The sequence below is a fragment of the Protopterus annectens genome, chromosome 13.part0 (assembly GCF_019279795.1).
Source record: "Protopterus annectens isolate FY-2018-M chromosome 13.part0, PAN1.0, whole genome shotgun sequence".
Classification (NCBI taxonomy): domain Eukaryota; kingdom Metazoa; phylum Chordata; order Ceratodontiformes; family Protopteridae; genus Protopterus; species Protopterus annectens.
In genome coordinates this window covers 110,494,208-110,512,741 of record NC_056747.1, presented here as the reverse complement: position 1 = coordinate 110,512,741, position 18,534 = coordinate 110,494,208, and the positions used below count along the sequence as shown (strand labels likewise).

General features: G+C 39.3%; 1 protein-coding gene across 1 annotated transcript in view; it reads right to left on the bottom strand.

The window, feature by feature from the left end:
• The window catches only part of LOC122787839 (dedicator of cytokinesis protein 7-like), a 4,057,077-nt gene that overhangs the window by 802,956 nt on the left and 3,235,587 nt on the right, over positions 1–18,534 (bottom strand). The window lies entirely within an intron of this gene.

The window sequence follows — 18,534 nt, the reverse complement described above, 5'->3', positions numbered from 1 at the left end:
ACAGCCAAAAATGTTTGTACACCCCCGATAAAATGCCTGTTTACCCCACAAAGTATACCATGGGGTGGGTAGTATTCATAGCCTAACAATGTAAAGACCACTGGGTATGTCAGCTTAAGAAAAATATGCACCGCAGGAAGACCTTGGTGATTATCTCACTGCAAATAACATCTGAGTGTAAATTACCAACATGCGTATTCTGCACATGGGTGTGCATAGTACTCTGTGCATAACTGTAGGATTTTTCCTACTGATGAAAGACATGACATCTATACACAAACTCATTATACCTATATTAACTACGGTATCAGTCACAGCCAAAATTAAACAGTATTCAAAATACTACATAACTGTGACTAAAACTCGTGGAAAATATGGCAGTTATAATAGGTAAGCTGCATCACCATAACTAATGCAACAGCTGTAGTAGGCAAGCTGCAGTGCTGTAACACAACTAATAAAACAGCTGTAGTAGGGAAGCTGCAGTGCTGTAACAAACTAGTAAAACATCTGTAGTAGGTAAACTGCAGTGCTGTAACAAGCTATTGAAATAGCTGTAGTAGGTAAGCTGTAGTGCTGTAACAAACTAATAAAACAGCTGTACTAGGTAAACTGCAGCACCATAACCAACTAATAAAACAGCTGTAGTAGGTAAACTGTAGCCCTGTAACAATGTAATAAAACAGCTGTAGTAGGTAAGCTGTAGTCCTGTAACAAACTAATAAAACAGCTGTACTAGGTAAACTGCAGCACCATAACCAACTAATAAAACAGCTGTAGTAGGTAAACTGTAGTCCTGTAACAATGTAATAAAACAGCTGTAGTAGGTAAGCTGTAGTCCTGTAACAAACTAATAAAACAGCTGTACTAGGTAAACTGCAGCACCTTAACAAACTAATAAAACAGCTGCAGTATTTAAACTGTAGTCCTGTAACAAAGTAATAAAACAGCTATAGTAGGTAAGCTGCAGGACTGTAACAAACTAATAAAACAGCTGTAGTAGGTAAACTGTAGTCCTGTAACAAAGTAATAAACAGCTGTAGTAGGTAAGCTGCAGGACTGTAACAAACTAATAAAACAGCTGTAGTAGGTAAACTGCAGTGCTGTAACAAACTAATAAAACAGCTGTAGTAGGTAAGCTGCAAGACAGTAACAAACTAATAAAACAGTTGTACTAGGGAAACTGCAGCACAATAACCCACTAATAAAACAGCTGCAGTAGGTAAACTGTAGTCCTGTAACAAAGTAATAAAACAGCTGTAGAAGGTAAGCTGCAGGACTGTAACAAAGTAATAAAACAGCAGTAGTAGGTAAACTGTGGTCATGTAACAAAGTAAAAAAAAACAGCTGTAGTAGGTAAACTGTGGTCCTGTAACAAAGTAAAAAAACAGCTGTAATAGGTAAGCTGTAGTCCTGTAACAAAGTAAAAAAACAGGTGTAGTAGGTAAACTGCAGTGCTGTAACAAACTAATAAAACAGCTGTAGTAGGTAAGCTGTAGTCCTGTAACAAGGCAATAAAACAGCTGTAGTAGGTAAGCTGTAGTCCTGTAACAAAGTAATAACAGCTGTAGTAGGTAAACTGTAGTCCTGTAACAAAGTAATAAAACAGCTGTAGTAGGTAAGCTGCAGGACTGTAACAAAGTAATAAAACAGCTCTACTAGGTAAACTGCAGTGCTGAAACAAACTAATAAAACAGCTGTAGTAGGTAAACTGTAGTCCTGTAACAAACTAATAAAACAGCTGTAGTAGGTAAACTGTAGTCCTGTAACAAAGTAATAAAACAGCTGTAGTAGGTAAGCTGTAGTCCTGTAACAAGGCAATAAAACAGCTGTAGTAGGTAAGCTGCAGTCCTGTAACAAAGTAATAACAGCTGTAGTAGGTAAACTATAGTCCTGTAACAAAGTAATAAAACAGCTGTAGTAGGTAAGCTGCAGGACTGTAACAAACTAATAAAACAGCTCTACTAGGTAAACTGCAGTGCTGAAACAAACTAATAAAACAGCTGTAGTAGGTAAACTGTAGTCCTGTAACAAACTAATAAAACAGCTGTAGTAGGTAAACTGTAGTCCTGTAACAAAGTAATAAAACAGTTGTAGTAGGTAATCTGTAGTCCTGTAACAAGGTAATAAAACAGCTGTAGTAGGTAAGCTGTAGTCCTGTAACAAGGTAATAAAACAGCTGTAGTAGGTAAGCTGTAGTCCTGTAACAAAGTAATAAAACAGCTGTAGTAGGTAAGCTGTAGTCCTGTAACAAGGTAATAAAACAGCTGTAGAAGGTAAGCTGCAGGACTGTAACAAAGTAATAAAACAGCAGTAGTAGGTAAACTGTGGTCATGTAACAAAGTAAAAAAAACAGCTGTAGTAGGTAAACTGTGGTCCTGTAACAAAGTAAAAAAACAGCTGTAATAGGTAAGCTGTAGTCCTGTAACAAAGTAATAAAACAGGTGTAGTAGGTAAACTGCAGTGCTGTAACAAACTAATAAAACAGCTGTAGTAGGTAAGCTGTAGTCCTGTAACAAGGCAATAAAACAGCTGTAGTAGGTAAGCTGTAGTCCTGTAACAAAGTAATAACAGCTGTAGTAGGTAAACTGTAGTCCTGTAACAAAGTAATAAAACAGCTGTAGTAGGTAAGCTGCAGGACTGTAACAAACTAATAAAACAGCTCTACTAGGTAAACTGCAGTGCTGAAACAAACTAATAAAACAGCTGTAGTAGGTAAACTGTAGTCCTGTAACAAACTAATAAAACAGCTGTAGTAGGTAAACTGTAGTCCTGTAACAAAGTAATAAAACAGCTGTAGTAGGTAAGCTGTAGTCCTGTAACAAGGCAATAAAACAGCTGTAGTAGGTAAGCTGTAGTCCTGTAACAAAGTAATAACAGCTGTAATAGGTAAACTGTAGTCCTGTAACAAAGTAATAAAACAGCTGTAGTAGGTAAGCTGCAGGACTGTAACAAAGTAATAAAACAGCTCTACTAGGTAAACAGCAGTGCTGAAACAAACTAATAAAACAGCTGTAGTAGGTAAACTGTAGTCCTGTAACAAACTAACAAAACAGCTGTAGTAGGTAAACTGTAGTCCTGTAACAAAGTAATAAAACAGCTGTAGTAGGTAAGCTGTAGTCCTGTAACAAGGTAATAAAACAGCTGTAGTAGGTAAGCTGTAGTCCTGTAACAAGGTAATAAAACAGCTGTAGTAGGTAAGCTGTAGTCCTGTAACAAAGTAATAAAACAGCTGTAGTAGGTAAGCTGTAGTCCTGTAACAAGGTAATAAAACAGCTGTAGTAGGTAAGCTGTAGTCCTGTAACAAGGTAATAAAACAGCTGTAGTAGGTAAGCTGTAGTCCTGTAACAAAGTAATAAAACAGCTGTAGTAGGTAAGCTGTAGTCCTGTAACAAAGTAATAAAACAGCTGTAGTAGGTAAGCTGTAGTCCTGTAGCAAACTAATAAAACAGCTATAGTAGGTAAGCTGTAGTCCTGTAACAAAGTAATAAAAAAGCTGCAGTAGGTAAACTGCAGTGCTGTAACAAACTAATAAAACAAATGTACTAGGTAAGCAGTGGGACTGTAAGAAGCTAATAAACCAGTTGCAGTGATAATCATACAGACTTTGAAAATGGTCAGAGCTAAGTGGCACCAATACCATAGAGTAGGATGCAACTAGATAAGAAATCCTATCTATTCCTCCTCCAGGAGAGTATCATTTCATTCTTGTCTGGAACAGGAGGGAGTTCTCAGTGATTTCTGCCTCTGCTGCAAAATTAAACAAGCAAACAGAGAAGGCATTAGGTAAATGCCTACTAAGACACCAAATATGTGTAACACAGACAACAGTGAAATGGGTATGAGCTGCTTACTTATAATAGCTGTCAGTGTCTACTGCTCTGCCTTCTTCTTCACTCCAATGTAGAAATTCAGGGTAGCACCACTACAGGTCACTGTAGTGGTGCCAACACTGCTCACTAAAGCAAGGAACGCACTGGCATCAGACACCAGCCTGACAAGACTGTGCCAGTGATCTGGACCACCATAGGAGTCCCTAATAAGTTACTGACAGTGGTCCCTATGAAGAATTAAATGGAAGACGTTACTTTTGTTATGGCACCACCTAAGTGCCTTGGCAAAACCAGCTATTTGGTAAGCCATGGCCTTTCAGCAGATCATAATCCAAAGAGTGTGGCAGCCCTGCCACTGTCATCCATGTTGATAGTGTCAGCTCATTATGCACATCAGGCATCTACTCAACATAACCAGTAGCTGTGCCACCATTTCTTAACATAGAAATAGACAGCATACCATGATGCACTGACTTTGTTAGGATGTAAATACTGGCACTGAAAGAGTGTAGAAGGTCCTTTGTGCCTAACTATGATAGCAGATTTGTTCTTCAGCACCTCATCTGGTGCAGAATTCGAATATATTCCCCAGCATCCTCACAAGGGGTCACTAACCTACCCATATATGGTCAATGCATTTTTCAGGTGGTTTTCTGAGTTCTAGAATGTCTACAGGTCTCTTAGCATGGTATTTGATAATTGTGTAATTAGGTAAATTTGCAGTTCAGGAGCATTCATTAGAAGGTGTTTCATTAGTGTAACAACTGTGCTAGAAAACTTGATACTGCTTGCTAAAAGCAGCTGCATCTAACATGGGCCTCATCGTGGTACATTAGATTGCTACAGAGTAACAAGGCACTCATGTAACAAAACACAAGTCCAAGCACTTTGCCAGTATTTTCCTTTATTAGCAATGCGATCTGTTACCTCGGCCTTTCGCCTTCAAGGGATCACAAAAAGTGTATGCTTTAAGCACATTTATATACACTTTACAAAGCAATTAACACAAACAACTTAATCAATTCATTCAATTAATCAATAAACATTTCATCCCCATTTTACATATTAAATTTAAACATTTTTATCCACAATTTTAAATATATCCATCTAAGTCCACATATTAATATCTATTTTGTTTCAATTATCTATACATTTCTTTTAACAATTATAAATACACACTATTTTAAATACTAAAATATAAATAATACATTAATTTAGATACAAAAATTAATTTCATTAACTTATATCAAATTTCATTAGACTAAATAGCCAGTTCCAAATTAAGTCCAAAGGCCTTTAAAGTTTTAAATTTCAAAATAATTTTTGTCTCTAATTCCAATAATTTTTGAGAGTAATCACTCCCTCCCATGGAAAAAGAACTTTAAACTACTAGGAAGGCCTCCATGTTTTTCCAAGGAAGTGCTGTGCCACAGGATTTACTTCACTACAATTTCTAATATCTCTTAAGTGTTCTAAAACACGAATTCTAACCATTCTTTTTGTTTGCCCAATATACCAAACATCTTTACAAGAACAACATAAAGCATAAACTATACCCACTGACCTGCAGTTGAAGTAAAATTTGGGATTAACAAAAATACCATTAATACTCTCCACAGTGTCCACATTGGAATGTACCCGGGATAAAATTCTTAATTTCATTCCCTTTCATAAAATTATAGTTTAATAACTCTTTTATATTCTTTCCCCTTTTATAAGAAAAAGTAATATATTCTGGGAACAAATTTCCAATTTTATCATCCTCTTTAATTAAATACCAATATTTCATCATTATTCTCCTTAATATTTCTGAAAATGGGGTAAATTTGGTCACAAAAAATAACTTTTCCCCGGCAATATCTTCTTTCTCAACATATTTCGGAGCTCCTACTTTTTCCAAAGTACATCTTGAGTTACCAAATTTCCACGGACCCTCATCTCTTTTCCCAAGTTGTCTCCTTTTATATTTAAGTAAGAGATTTTTATTGTACCCCCTCTCACTCAATCTAATTTCAACATCATTCAATTCATTTATTTTCTCCCTCTCATCACTAGTATGATCACATATTCTTTTAAATTCACCTAGAGGTAATAAACGTAATAAATGTTCTGGGTGCATGCTATTAGCATGTAGAAACATATTGACCACAGTATTCTTCCTAAATGGTCTAAAACCAATTTGTTCTAAATTACTATACAGTGTTACATCCAGAAAATTAATTTTTTCCCTATTAAATTCATGAGAAAATGTTAATCCATGTTCATTCATATTTAGGGTCTCAAAGAAATCCAAAAATTCAACAATTTCACCCTTACAAATCATAAGGAGATCATCAATAAAGCGTTTGTATACTATAACATTATTCCTATAGAATCCAGTAGGGTAAATAAATTGCTTTTCAAAAAATCCCATATAAATAACAGCATATGAGGGCGCAAAGGCAGCCCCCATGGCTGTCCCTTTCAACTGCAGGTAAAATTCATCACTAAAACAAAAATAATTATGAGTCAAACAAAATAACAAAAGGTTAACAATATAAGTAGTCCTAGGTCCATCTCCCAGCATTTCCATCACTGCTTCTAATCCCCATCTTTTACTAATATTGGTGTAAAGTGATTTTACATCAATAGTTACCCAGTAGTAATCCTGACACCACTTCACCTGAGAAATTTCATCCAACAATTCCTGAGTGTTAGAAATATGTGCTGTAATTTTATTCAGATATTTTTTCAGGTGAAAATCCAAGAAAATATTGACATTACTCAATAAGGACCCAATACCAGATACTATCGGTCTACCCGGAGGTCTTTCCAGACATTTATGTATTTTTGGTAGAGCATAGAAAATAGGTGTTCTGGGTTTCTTTATAAACAGTTTATTAACATCTTTTCTGTTAAAGAAACCTAGATGTTTTCCTCGCTCCAATAAAGCTAGCAGTTCATTATTAAAGTCTAGTACTGGGTCTTTTCTTAATCTTTTATATTCAGCAGTATTATTTAATAAATCTGCTACCATTTCACAATATGTTAATTTTTCTAGAATGACCCAATTTCCACCCTTGTCAGCACATTTAAAAATATAATCTTTTTTCAACTTAATCAAGTTTTTAAACACCATCCATTCCTTCTTATTTAAATTAAACTGCTTCCTACCCTTATTAAACTCATCCAAAGCCAAGGAAATTTCCTTGAAAAAAACTTTAAAGAAAGCAGTAATCGCAGGTACTTTAATATTGGGTACAAAATTACTATCTGATGCCAGTTGGGGTAATTTTAACTTTCCATAACTAGTATGGAAAAAAATCAACATTGGCTGTTCCTTCATTAACATTATACATTTCAATAGTGTCAACATCATGAAAATCATAATCACATTCATTTTCATATATAACAAGGCACTCATTATTGGAAAGTGCTGAGAAGGATTTCTACAAGTGGCAGCTACCACTATTGGAAATGTTACTGTTATTACTTTATAGTGTCATAGTTTAGTACTAGGCTATCTGCCCTGGGGCATTTGTAAGCCTAGCCATAGTGATGTGGCTTTCGCCACCCCATGAAATGGTACAAAAATGTACAGAATAGATTTAGAATAGTGTGCCTCTGTCTAGTAGTGACACAGTGAAGGTCCCCTTATATAATAAAATTAGTTTACTGTGCCCCTGTCTAGTAGTGACACAGAGGTGACCCCTGGGGTAAACTTACGGTCTCCCATCTACTCATCAAGATTTCTCTTGAGGAGAATCAGTGAGGGGCTCTGCCTAACATGAACTGGGATCTTGTTCCAGAGCATGGGAAGCCTCTGGGTTATGAATCTATCACTCCAGCATGTCCTATTCATACTTATGCCGAGGTTTAAGTCTTTAGCTCTCGTGGTTCTGATGGATTTGGATTTTTTGAGGTGGAGCATGTCCATCAGTTCCTGATTGGACATGGCCTTGTACATCAGGCACAGATCACCTCTGAGCAGGCGGTATGCTACTGAATAGAGCTAGAGTTTCTTTAGTCTGGCAGAATAAGACATATGTTGGAGACCCTTGATCCTCTTGGTGAGGTACTTTTGTGGTCTCTCCAGCTGCTGTAAGTGCCGGGTGAGGTACATACCAAATGGGGCATTGTACTCAATCATGGGTCTGATGAGGGAGGAGTATAAGGGTACAATGACATCCTTGGATCTGGATGTGAATCCCTTCATGATAAGGTGTGCGAGGTAGAATGTCTTTCTAACCACTTTGGCAATGCGGGTGTCAAATGAGAGGTCGCTGTCAACTTGGGTCCCTAGGTCTCTGATTACTTTTTCTGTACTCAGTGGGTTACTGTCTATGTGATAATTTCTGGGTACTTTGTTTTTCCCAAAGGGGATAACTATACATTTTTTGGCATTTAGTTTAAGGCCATGACTCCGGCACCAGTTGTCCATTTCTGTGAGGCCTTTTTGTAGGATGTATGTGTTAGCTGGTGTATCGACTATGGCGCCTAGTTTGCAGTCATCTACGAACTTTGTCAGCCACAACCCTCCCATGTTTGCTTTAACATCTGAGAAATAAATGCCGAACAAGAGGGGTCCCAGGACAGATCCCTGTGGGACACCACTTGTGACTGGCTTTGAGTCTGACATGGCTCCAGCGATTTTGACTTGATGGGTTCTGTCTTTTAGCCAGTTTGCAACCCATCTAGTGACATAAGGGTTTACATTTAAGCTGTTGAGCTTATCTATGATGCCTGAGTGGGGTATTGTGTCGAAGGCCTTAGCCAAGTCCAGGTAGGCTGTATGGACTGCTTTGCCCTCATCAATGGCTCTAGTGACTGTTTCGAAAAAGTCAACCAGGTTCAAAAGGCAGGATCTGCCCTTTACAAAGTCAACCAGGTTCAAAAGGTAGGATCTGCCCTTTACAAAGCCGAAAAGGGTGGGATCAAGTGTCTGTAGGTCCCCAATGTCTCTGTTTATGATTTCCATAATGATTCTTTCCATAGCTTTGCAGACCAGGCTGGTTAAGCTTATGGGCGGTAGTTCCCAGGGTCTGTAGAGGTACCCCCTTTGTGGAGTGGGACCACTGTTGTTGTATGCCAGTGTTCAGGTACATATCCTGTAGTAAGGCTAAGGTTAAATAGCATTTTTATGTGCGGGTTTAGCTCTTCTTGGAGTTCACGTAGCACGCAACCCGGGATACCGTCAGGTCCCATTGATGCTGTGTTTTTAGCTTTGCTGAGGGCAGCTCTCACCTGGACATCTGAGATGACAGGGAGATTACATTCAGCTGGGATAAGTATTTCTTCTTTTGGGGGTGAGGGAGGGGAGAAATTTGTACTGAACCTGTCTGCCAGAATGTTGGCAATGTCTGTGGGTTCAGTGTATTTTTTGTCATTGTGAACTAACTCTGAGCATATCTGAGGGTTTACGCCCAGGTTTCTAACATAGCTGAAGAAGGCTTTGTGGTTATCTTTAGTGTCCTTAGTGATTTTTCTCTCAAAGTTGGCCTTGGATGTTTTTATGAGAGAACGTAGTTTTCTGTTAGTGTTGATCAGAGATGTCTTCCCTTTATGGGATTTTGCTCTGTCGTGCAGTAGCTTCCTTCTTTTGTTATACAATTTGTTAATGGCTGAGGTCCACCAGACAGGGCGCTTGCCTTTGGTGGAGAGGGTCTTGGATTTATTTGGGATTGCATGATCCATGCATTCTTGGAGATGTCCATAGAAAGCATTTGTGAAGGATTCAGCATTGTGGGATGTGGTTTCCACTGGCCCAGTGGGCTTAAAGGATACCATCTCAGTCTTAAGAAGAGTGAAGTCGGCTTTTGAGAAGTTTTTCACTGTGGTCTTTTGTGCTGGGGGTGGAGGTGGGATATGTATATCCAGGGCGATTAGTTTGTGCTCAGATCTCACCAGTGAGGGGTATACTTCCGGTGTGGAGCATTTTGTCCCCATGTTTGTGATGATCAGGTCCAGTATATTATCTCCCCTAGTGGGAGAGGTGACTAGTTTTTTCAGTGCATTTGAATTTATGAATTCCAGGAACCTTTGGGCTAGGGTGTTAGGGCTAGAATAATGTACCCAATCTATGTTAGGGTAGTTGAAGTATCCCGGTATGATGGTATTTTGTGAAACATTCATATCCTCCAATGTCTTCAGGAAGGCTGAGTGGGGTTCCTGAGATTGGGAGGGTGGTCTGTAACATGCTACCAGTTGTATAGCAGTTTTGCCTATGGTTAGTTGCACCTGTATGGTCTCTGATGCTTCATGTGTTCCTACTAACCTGGAGGTGTGGGTGTCCTTGATGAATATGGACACTCCCCCTCCCTTTGTGGTTCGGCCTGGGTTTTGAGGCCGAAAAGCACGATATGAGGTATAGCCTGGTAGCGTCGGGGTGCTCTCAGGAGCCTTGAACCAGGTTTCAGTTACTGCACAGACGTTGATGTTCTCCATACTGAGGAGTGCCTCGAGTGCCTGCATCTTGAGATTTAGACTTCTGGCGTTGAGCAGCATTACCCTTAGTTTTTTTCCATTTTTGTTTTCTAAGGAGGTGGGTTTGTCTTTTGAGCCTTGCTTAAAAAAGGCACTATGGGGGTGGCAAGAGCCTTAGCCAATATCCAGAAGCCCAGTGGTGACAGGTGCAAGCCGTCCCTTGCGAAGCAGCGTGGCTTGCACAACATGTCATCCCAAGCAGACAGACATTGGATCTCCTTAGAATGACACCAGTACTTGAGCCAATTATTAAAGCTAATCATCTTGTCTTTGTATTGTGGCATCATTCTTGTTGAGGGCAAGATGCTGCTCAGGGTCAGGGTCATACCAGCCTGGGCTACATAATCAGAGAGCTCCTCTATGTCTCTTTTCATGTAGTCCAGGGAGGTACGTCTCAGGTCATTCACGCCAGCATGGACAATGACGGAGTCATATTTGTACTTGCTTTGGAGTGACCTGAGTGTGTGTGTTATGTTGCGGATCCTAGCTCCCGATAGGCAGTTCACAGTCACCCTCTCCTTGTTCAGCCTGGTAAGCGGGACATCAGTGTGTCTGACTATAGAGTCACCTATTACTAGTGTATCAGGCATGGTGTTTGACCTTAAGGGCTGTGATTGTTTGACACACTGATTTATTGAAGTATGTGTTGCATGTGTTTTGTTTTGAGGTGGTGGATTTTTGGATGTCTGCTTTGGGAGCCTCTGTTGTTTTGGTAAGTTTTTTATTAGAGCCTCCCAGTATGTCTTTGTGTTTTTATGTGTTTGGTTTGCAGTTGTGGTAGGTCTATGTGGGACTGGGTTTGTTGTGTGTGTGGTTACCATCTCCTCCTGTCTGGTCATGCCAGCCCTGAGTTGAGAGAGTTCAGCCTCCAGTTTGGCTATATAGTTGCATCTCTCACATGTATTTGTGTTTGTTGGGAGGAGGAGTGGGTTGTCTGTGTACATGAGACAATTGTAGCATTGTCTCAAGATTCCCAGATTGACCAGCTGAACTGGAGAGGATGCCAGTAATCTACCACTCGACATGCTAAAATTGTATAAGGGAGTGCTGTGCCTTTAAGGGAAGTGGATATTCACAGGGGTCCAAAAAAGGTTCGTGCTACGTTAAAATCCAGTTATCGTAACAACCAAAAGGTAATCCAAAAAAGAGCAAAAACGATACTGGATACTGCTGTGGTTGAAAACTTTAAAATTTATTGTAACAAAAAGCATATAAGAAATGAGCGCTTTCGGGCTAAGCCCTTCCTCAGATAAAATTCTCTTTACAAACACAGTCATTTTAAAATCCACATTGTCCAATGAGAAGTTAATAAAAAACCTGCCTGTTTTTTAGGGCTGGCTTAAGTGGTACTACATCATTCAGCCCTGGATATCTATGGGCTGTTAACTCCAGAATCCATTTGGATTCTGTTAACTCTGTCATCTCTCTGATGTCACCCCCCCTACTGTTGAGTTTTATATTAGCTATTATCCTAAACCTGAAGCTATGTGTTGGATTAGCCCTTACATGCCTATAGAGGGCATTATGTTCATCACTGTTTCTTATGGAAGATAAATGCTGTAAAATCCTAACTTTCAGCATATTATTAGTCTTTCCAACATAATAACTAGGGCAGAGTAACATTCGGCCAGATATATCACATCTGTCGTCCTACAAGTCGCCCTCCCTTTCAGAAAAAACTTTTTTCCATTAACAGGGTGTACAAAAACGGTCTCCTTATTAATGTGGGCGCAGGCCTTACATGTTCCACAAGGAACAGTGCCTACTCTATTCATAAAGGGTCCACCACTAGTAACAATCCTTTCCTTACAAAGCATGTCTTTCAAGTTTTTGTTCCTTCTATACCCAAATTGTGGGCCATTGCCCACTATATTTCTTAAACTGTTATCACTAGTGATGTGTTTCGACCATACTAATCCTTAAAGTAAAGCGAGGATGCATACTGTCAAATGACAGTAATGTATTTTTCCAGCATTCCTTTCTATACAGTTGTGATACGAAACCACCCTCTGTTTGCTTAATACATACGTCCAAAAAATCCAAGGTGTCAAAAGAACTGTTGACACTAAACCTCAAAAATGAGGTAGTGGAATGGAGATATTCTACGAAGACATCTAATGTCTCCCTACCCCCTCTCCATACAATAAAAATATCATCCACAAAATGCTTGTACATTTTCAGCTGTGGCTTCCATCTGTCAATCCCCAACACAAAATTCTTCTCCCAATAGGAGAGGACTAAATTAGCATACGTATTGGCACAGGGGGTGCCCTTTACTTTTTCCAATATAATACAGGGACAGATAAGCAGGACATCAAGGATTAGTATGGTCGAAACACAATTTGATAAAGAAGTGATCAATCTTAAGAAATGCTTCCAGGAAAGGGGTTATAAGGAAAGTTTGGTAAACACAGTTGTGGATAGAAGTAGGGTCCATAGATATAATAAATACAAACCGTGGATTAATCGGACCCAGGGAGCAATGAACAATAATAAAATTGTAAGCTCTGTGCAGAAGAGACAAAAAGTGATGTTGACGTATGGAAGTAACATAAAGGGAGTCTGTGATATAATATGTAGGAATTGGAATATCATCACTAGTGATAACAGTTTAAGAAATATAGTGGGCGATGGCCCACAATTTGGGTACAGAAGGAACAAAAACTTGAAAGACATGCTTTGTAAGGAAAGGATTGTTACCAGTGGTGGACCCTTTATGAATAGAGTAGGCACTGTTCCTTGTGGAACATGTAAGGCCTGCGCCCACATTAATAAGGAGACCGTTTTTGTACACCCTGTTAATGGCAAAAAGTTTTTTCTGAAAGGGAGGGCGACTTGTAGGACGACAGATGTGATATATCTGGCCGAATGTCTACTCTGCCCTAGTTATTATGTTGGAAAGACTAATAATATGCTGAAAGTTAGGATTTTACAGCATTTATCTTCCATAAGAAACAGTGATGAACATAATGCCCCCTATAGGCATGTAAGGGCTAATACAACACATAGCTTCAGGTTTAGGATGATAGCTAATATAAAACTCAACAGTGGAGGGGGTGACATCAGAGAGATGACAGAGTTAACAGAATCCAAATGGATTCTGGAGTTAACAGCCCATAGATATCCAGGGCTGAATGATGTAGTACCACTTAAGCCAGCCCTAAAAAACAGGCGGGTTTTTTATTAACTTCTCATTGGACAATGTGGATTTTAAAATGACTGTGTTTGTAAAGAGAATTTTATCTGAGGAAGGGCTTAGCCCGAAAGCGCTCATTTCTTATATGCTTTTTGTTACAATAAATTTTAAAGTTTTCAACCACAGCAGTATCCAGTATCGTTTTTGCTCTCTTTTTTGGATATTCACAGGGGTGGTAGGTGGATGTAGTGCTTACTTAGAAGAGAGGTTTTGAGAACAAGTGCTAGGCTTATAATATAGCGAGTAGTCTGATTATACTAAGAGTAGAGCTTCCTTAAGGGAAAATTTGAAGAGCAGACTTGGTGGAGCCAGAAGAAGTTTAACCTTGTTTAACTGGCGCTGCACTATGCGCACAATTGCGCAAAGCCACGCAAACGCGGATTTTAAACAGGGAACTTCAAAAGAGCTAGAAATGGTCCAAAACAACCAATTACTACAGCTCTTGTGCTGAGGTCACTCCTTCAGGGACAGGTAGGCTGCTCAAGGCTCCCCACTCCCACTGGTGAGCAAAGAAACTTCCTTCTATCCAAGTAAGGTAATGGACAACACAGGAACTACACCACAGCCCAGAATACAGCAAAGCCTGTAAACTGGTCTAAACTAGTCGAGGAGAGGCGGGAAAACAAGGATTATTTTTTTGTTTTTTTTTTGGTTTTAGATAGAAAACACACAGAAAATGCAGAAACAGTAATAAATCAGTTACACAGGCTAGCACACTTTAGTGGGCAGCCTCAACAGTTAAATTAAACAAACAAACAAACAAACTTTCGACCAATTTTTGACTACAATGTAACTTTAAGTGCAGATATTATATAATGCAACAAACAGCTAAAAAAACAGTTTAAGCTTGTTTAAGGTATGCTAGAGAAGGTATTTCAAGTAAAAAAACAGCAAAGATACTTAAATCAAGAAAGTAGTCGCTTATCTGAGTTCTCTGTAGCTAGGACCACTCTGCAGGACCACGAGGAGCTTGTCTGAGTAGTATAGCCAGAAAAAAACACCCAGAGGCGGATTTTAAACAGGGAACTTCAAAAGAGCTAGAAATGGTCCAAAACAACCAATTACTACAGCTCTTGTGCTTCTTACTCTTGTACTTTTCTTGTGCTTCATGATGTATCTGACACACATTGTTGCTGCAGTATTATGTTGTTCTTTCCAGGCACAGCAATACTATTACAGTCCTGGGGAGTGTAACCTTGACTTTGGGTCTACTTCTGTGACCAAGTAAATATGGAGTAAATGTGGTTGTAGGTTACATTCCAGTTACATAATCAGTGTTCTCTGTTTTGTTGTGGTTTCTGGAACTCTGTAGACAAGGGAATGAGTGTTCAGCCTAATGTTTACTGATAAGACAGTGCAGTGACTTCTTGTACTGGATGATAACTGCAACAGAAGCTGATACAGTACTGCTACGTAATGTTATTGGGAGGAAGGCAGATATGTGATGTGCATATTACTCCACAGGTGACATATACCTTCTACCTGTCATTATACTGTCAGTATTGTGCAAGCTACTGAAACTGTTCTTCTGTAGACTGTGCTTGTGGGGATGGGGGTTGGAGTGACCAGGTACCACTGTTAACAGAAGAGTATACTTTGTAGAATTTTATCCAGTGTCCATCCAGGTCACTGGTGTTTACAGGATGTGCCCCTTCACACCTCACACTTCCTTCCCCCAACCCACAGGTACAGAAGATGTTGTTAAAATGTCTGGGTTATTACTGAAATGACTGCTGGCTGTCAGCCTTCACCTGCAGGAAGTCTTGTATGTGTTTATCTGTGGATCCCCTCCATAGACACACCTAATTGGGCTCAGTAAGGCATCAGTCAAGCAGATGGCCTATATAACATTTAACATCAGCTGTTTCATAGTGTGACAGGGCATTATATGTCAGGCCTATGTTTACCTCTAAATTGTATTTTTTAGTGGGTCAGGGAGGTTTGGGGATGTTAAGGCCAGCACACATACCCACTTAAAGGGACATATGAGGTTACAGTATTCATAGTCTGTGGAAAGTCACGTTCTAGAACCATGTTGACCTGCAGGATGCATACACATACCATCTACTGTTCTATTTGGGTGGATGGGATGGTTCTTCACATATAACGGTGTACATATTATGTTGTTGAATTTTTAAAAGTTCAAACGCCATATGGTCGAACCCATATGTTCGAACTTTTAAAAGTCTGAACGTGTTAACAGAGATCTCTGTTCACTGTGGAAAGGGAAGATTTCCCTTTACTGCACTGTAGTGCAGTCTCAGAGTTTGTATATTTAAAGAGTGGGGGGTGAGGGGTGCAGGGGGGCTTGCCCCACTTCTTAAAACCGTTAGGTAGGTTTTTCTTTTTATTTTTTGTCATTTTCGAAATTTTAAAAGTTCGAACATATGGGTTCGACCATATAGCATTCGAACTTTTAAAGTTTCAATAACATAACATGAACCACATATAATGCACCACAGAGCTGTGCATTTTACAAGTTGAAATGTTAATCAACATTGGAATTCAGATACTGCTGGAGGTCTGTGTTGCGCATACAGGCTGTATACTTCTGCCAGTACACTCTACTGAAGGCCTACAAAGAGTGCGTGGTGGGCATATGCTGGATTATGTGGCCCCTGTACCTACAGGTATCGGCAACAATCTCACATACAGCTATGTGAGCATCCTGCTCTGTGTGGATAACACAGCCTGACCATGCATAGACTACAGCTTTGCAAGGATCCCAGAATTAAATGTGTTTAGCCACCCCTAAAGATTTCAACAGCATAAGTCCTGCTACCACTGACCTATTGATTTTGTAGCTGTGTAGGATAATGTTAAGTATATGTGCAGTACATTACACACACATATCTTTTTCCACTTGCAGATGGTCATGCAACAACATGGCAATCAGAAAAAGTGCAAATTCTTCCAGACAGAAAATTAGACTTTGCCTCATGCCAGCTATCTGAATAGTCATGGATGCTTTGTCAAGAAAGGTCTGACTGACCTTGCATGAGTATACTTGGAGGGACATGACAACAGATATTAAGTGCTGTCTATGGCCAAAATAGAAACTACAGTCAGGTCAGAAAACTGACCACCAACAATCAGTACCACAGCAACTAGGGGAGCCTGCTCAGAACAAAAGCAGAGAGGCACAGAAGGAGTCCATCAACCCAAAGACCACTGACAGACAGGCATTCTCTGCTTGGAGGGGCTGCATTACTTCCAACATCCATATGGTGGAGTGACAGACATTGGTGCAGAGATAAGTAGGCCATCACGCATACCTAACGATGATGCACCAGGTGGGTATGATCTTAACAAGGACTAGTATCCACCACTGTGCTTATTACCTCACTGTGCAGGTTAATTCACCTTCCAACCATGACAAATTTATTTTACAGGAACAGGAGTTCATGTGCAAAGGCTACGTGCCTGAGGTATGCTACCTATTATTTTCTTATACCACTATATTAAGTAGTAGCAGCAGTAGTAGTAGTATATTCACTGGCCTGCAGGCACTGCTGCAGGGTTCCTTCTCAATGGGGGTCATTTCTTGGTCTTTCCACAGGTGCTGTGTTCTCAGGATACCCCATCATGGATATGAGGATACCTGATGTTGGGGAACTGCCTAGTACGGATGGCGATGGCGGATATATCCTGGTATATGATCAGGGGTCACTATGTCAGTGATAGACTCAAGAAATGTGATGGCCACATCCCTACCCTTTTCTATGGACAGAGCTTGTGTGTCTTTGCAACCCACCCCACAAACCCAGGATGACAGTCTTGGACAGGAAGATGTGAAATCACTTGTCCAAGGAGTGTCGCATATCACTAGTGGCACAATCCCCAGAGATTGCTGCAAGCTCTTTACAACATGAAGCTGTATTGGGGACAATGTGCCAGTGGCCAGACACACCATGGGCACCATCCATCTCCTAAGCAAAATGGGTTCTTGAATGCTACTCAGCATTTGTTCATGGCCATAATATAGAGACATGCAGATACCAACACAGGCCATGCTGAACTGTCTTGGGTAGTAAGTGGTCCATGTGATGACCTGAGGAAATGCAGAGACCACATGTGCAATGTTATGCACCTGTAGTTGGGGTCTACTTTGTCCACTTCTGAAAATAATTCATTGATCATCCATTTTTAGAAAGCATTTTAAATAAAACCTAAAGGAAAGAGACAGTTATAATTGCCTCCAAACTATTAAGTCATCTCAAACTCTAAGCCACTGTGATTTTTTTGCACACTTGCAATTTCTCAGTTTTATTTTTCTGCAATTGCACTCAACCCTCACAGATTTATTAGTATACTGATTTGTGATACAACTCATAAACTAGTACAGCAGTCTTATAAATATGTTAGAGTCAGTGTTAACTATATGTAGTTATGAAGGGAGGGGATGTGTCCTCCCACACAAGGCCTAAATAAAAAAATACCTATTTTTGAATTGCATGTTGAATTGAGTTATAGCAAAGCTTGAACCCTAAACTGACTTTCAGTAGCTTAATTATCAAATAATTCTTAGGTGATCAATCCTCCCAGTACATTCATGATCTAGTGAGTACCTTTCATTAGGTGGAACTAAATATATTTTTAGACACTTTATGCATTTTATGTTGTACTGTTCCAAATTTACCTAGTAGACCGTCCCCCACGTCCCCCGTAACTTAAATATGCCAACTCTGAGATCGCACTACAATGCAGAAATGGAAATCTTTCCATTCCGTACTGTACTGAGATGCTGGTTCCGCATTGTCAGCATTGCAAATGTCGATCATATGGTCTCGGCTATATAAATGCCAGCATTTTGTAGTGTCGACAATGTGAAGGGGACCCATATATATATATATATATATATATATATATATATATATATATATATATATATATATAACATACATATATATATATATATATATATATATATATATATATATATATATGTATATATATATATATATATATATATATATATATATATATATATATATATATATATATATACACATAAACACACACACATGTATATGTAGAAAGGTG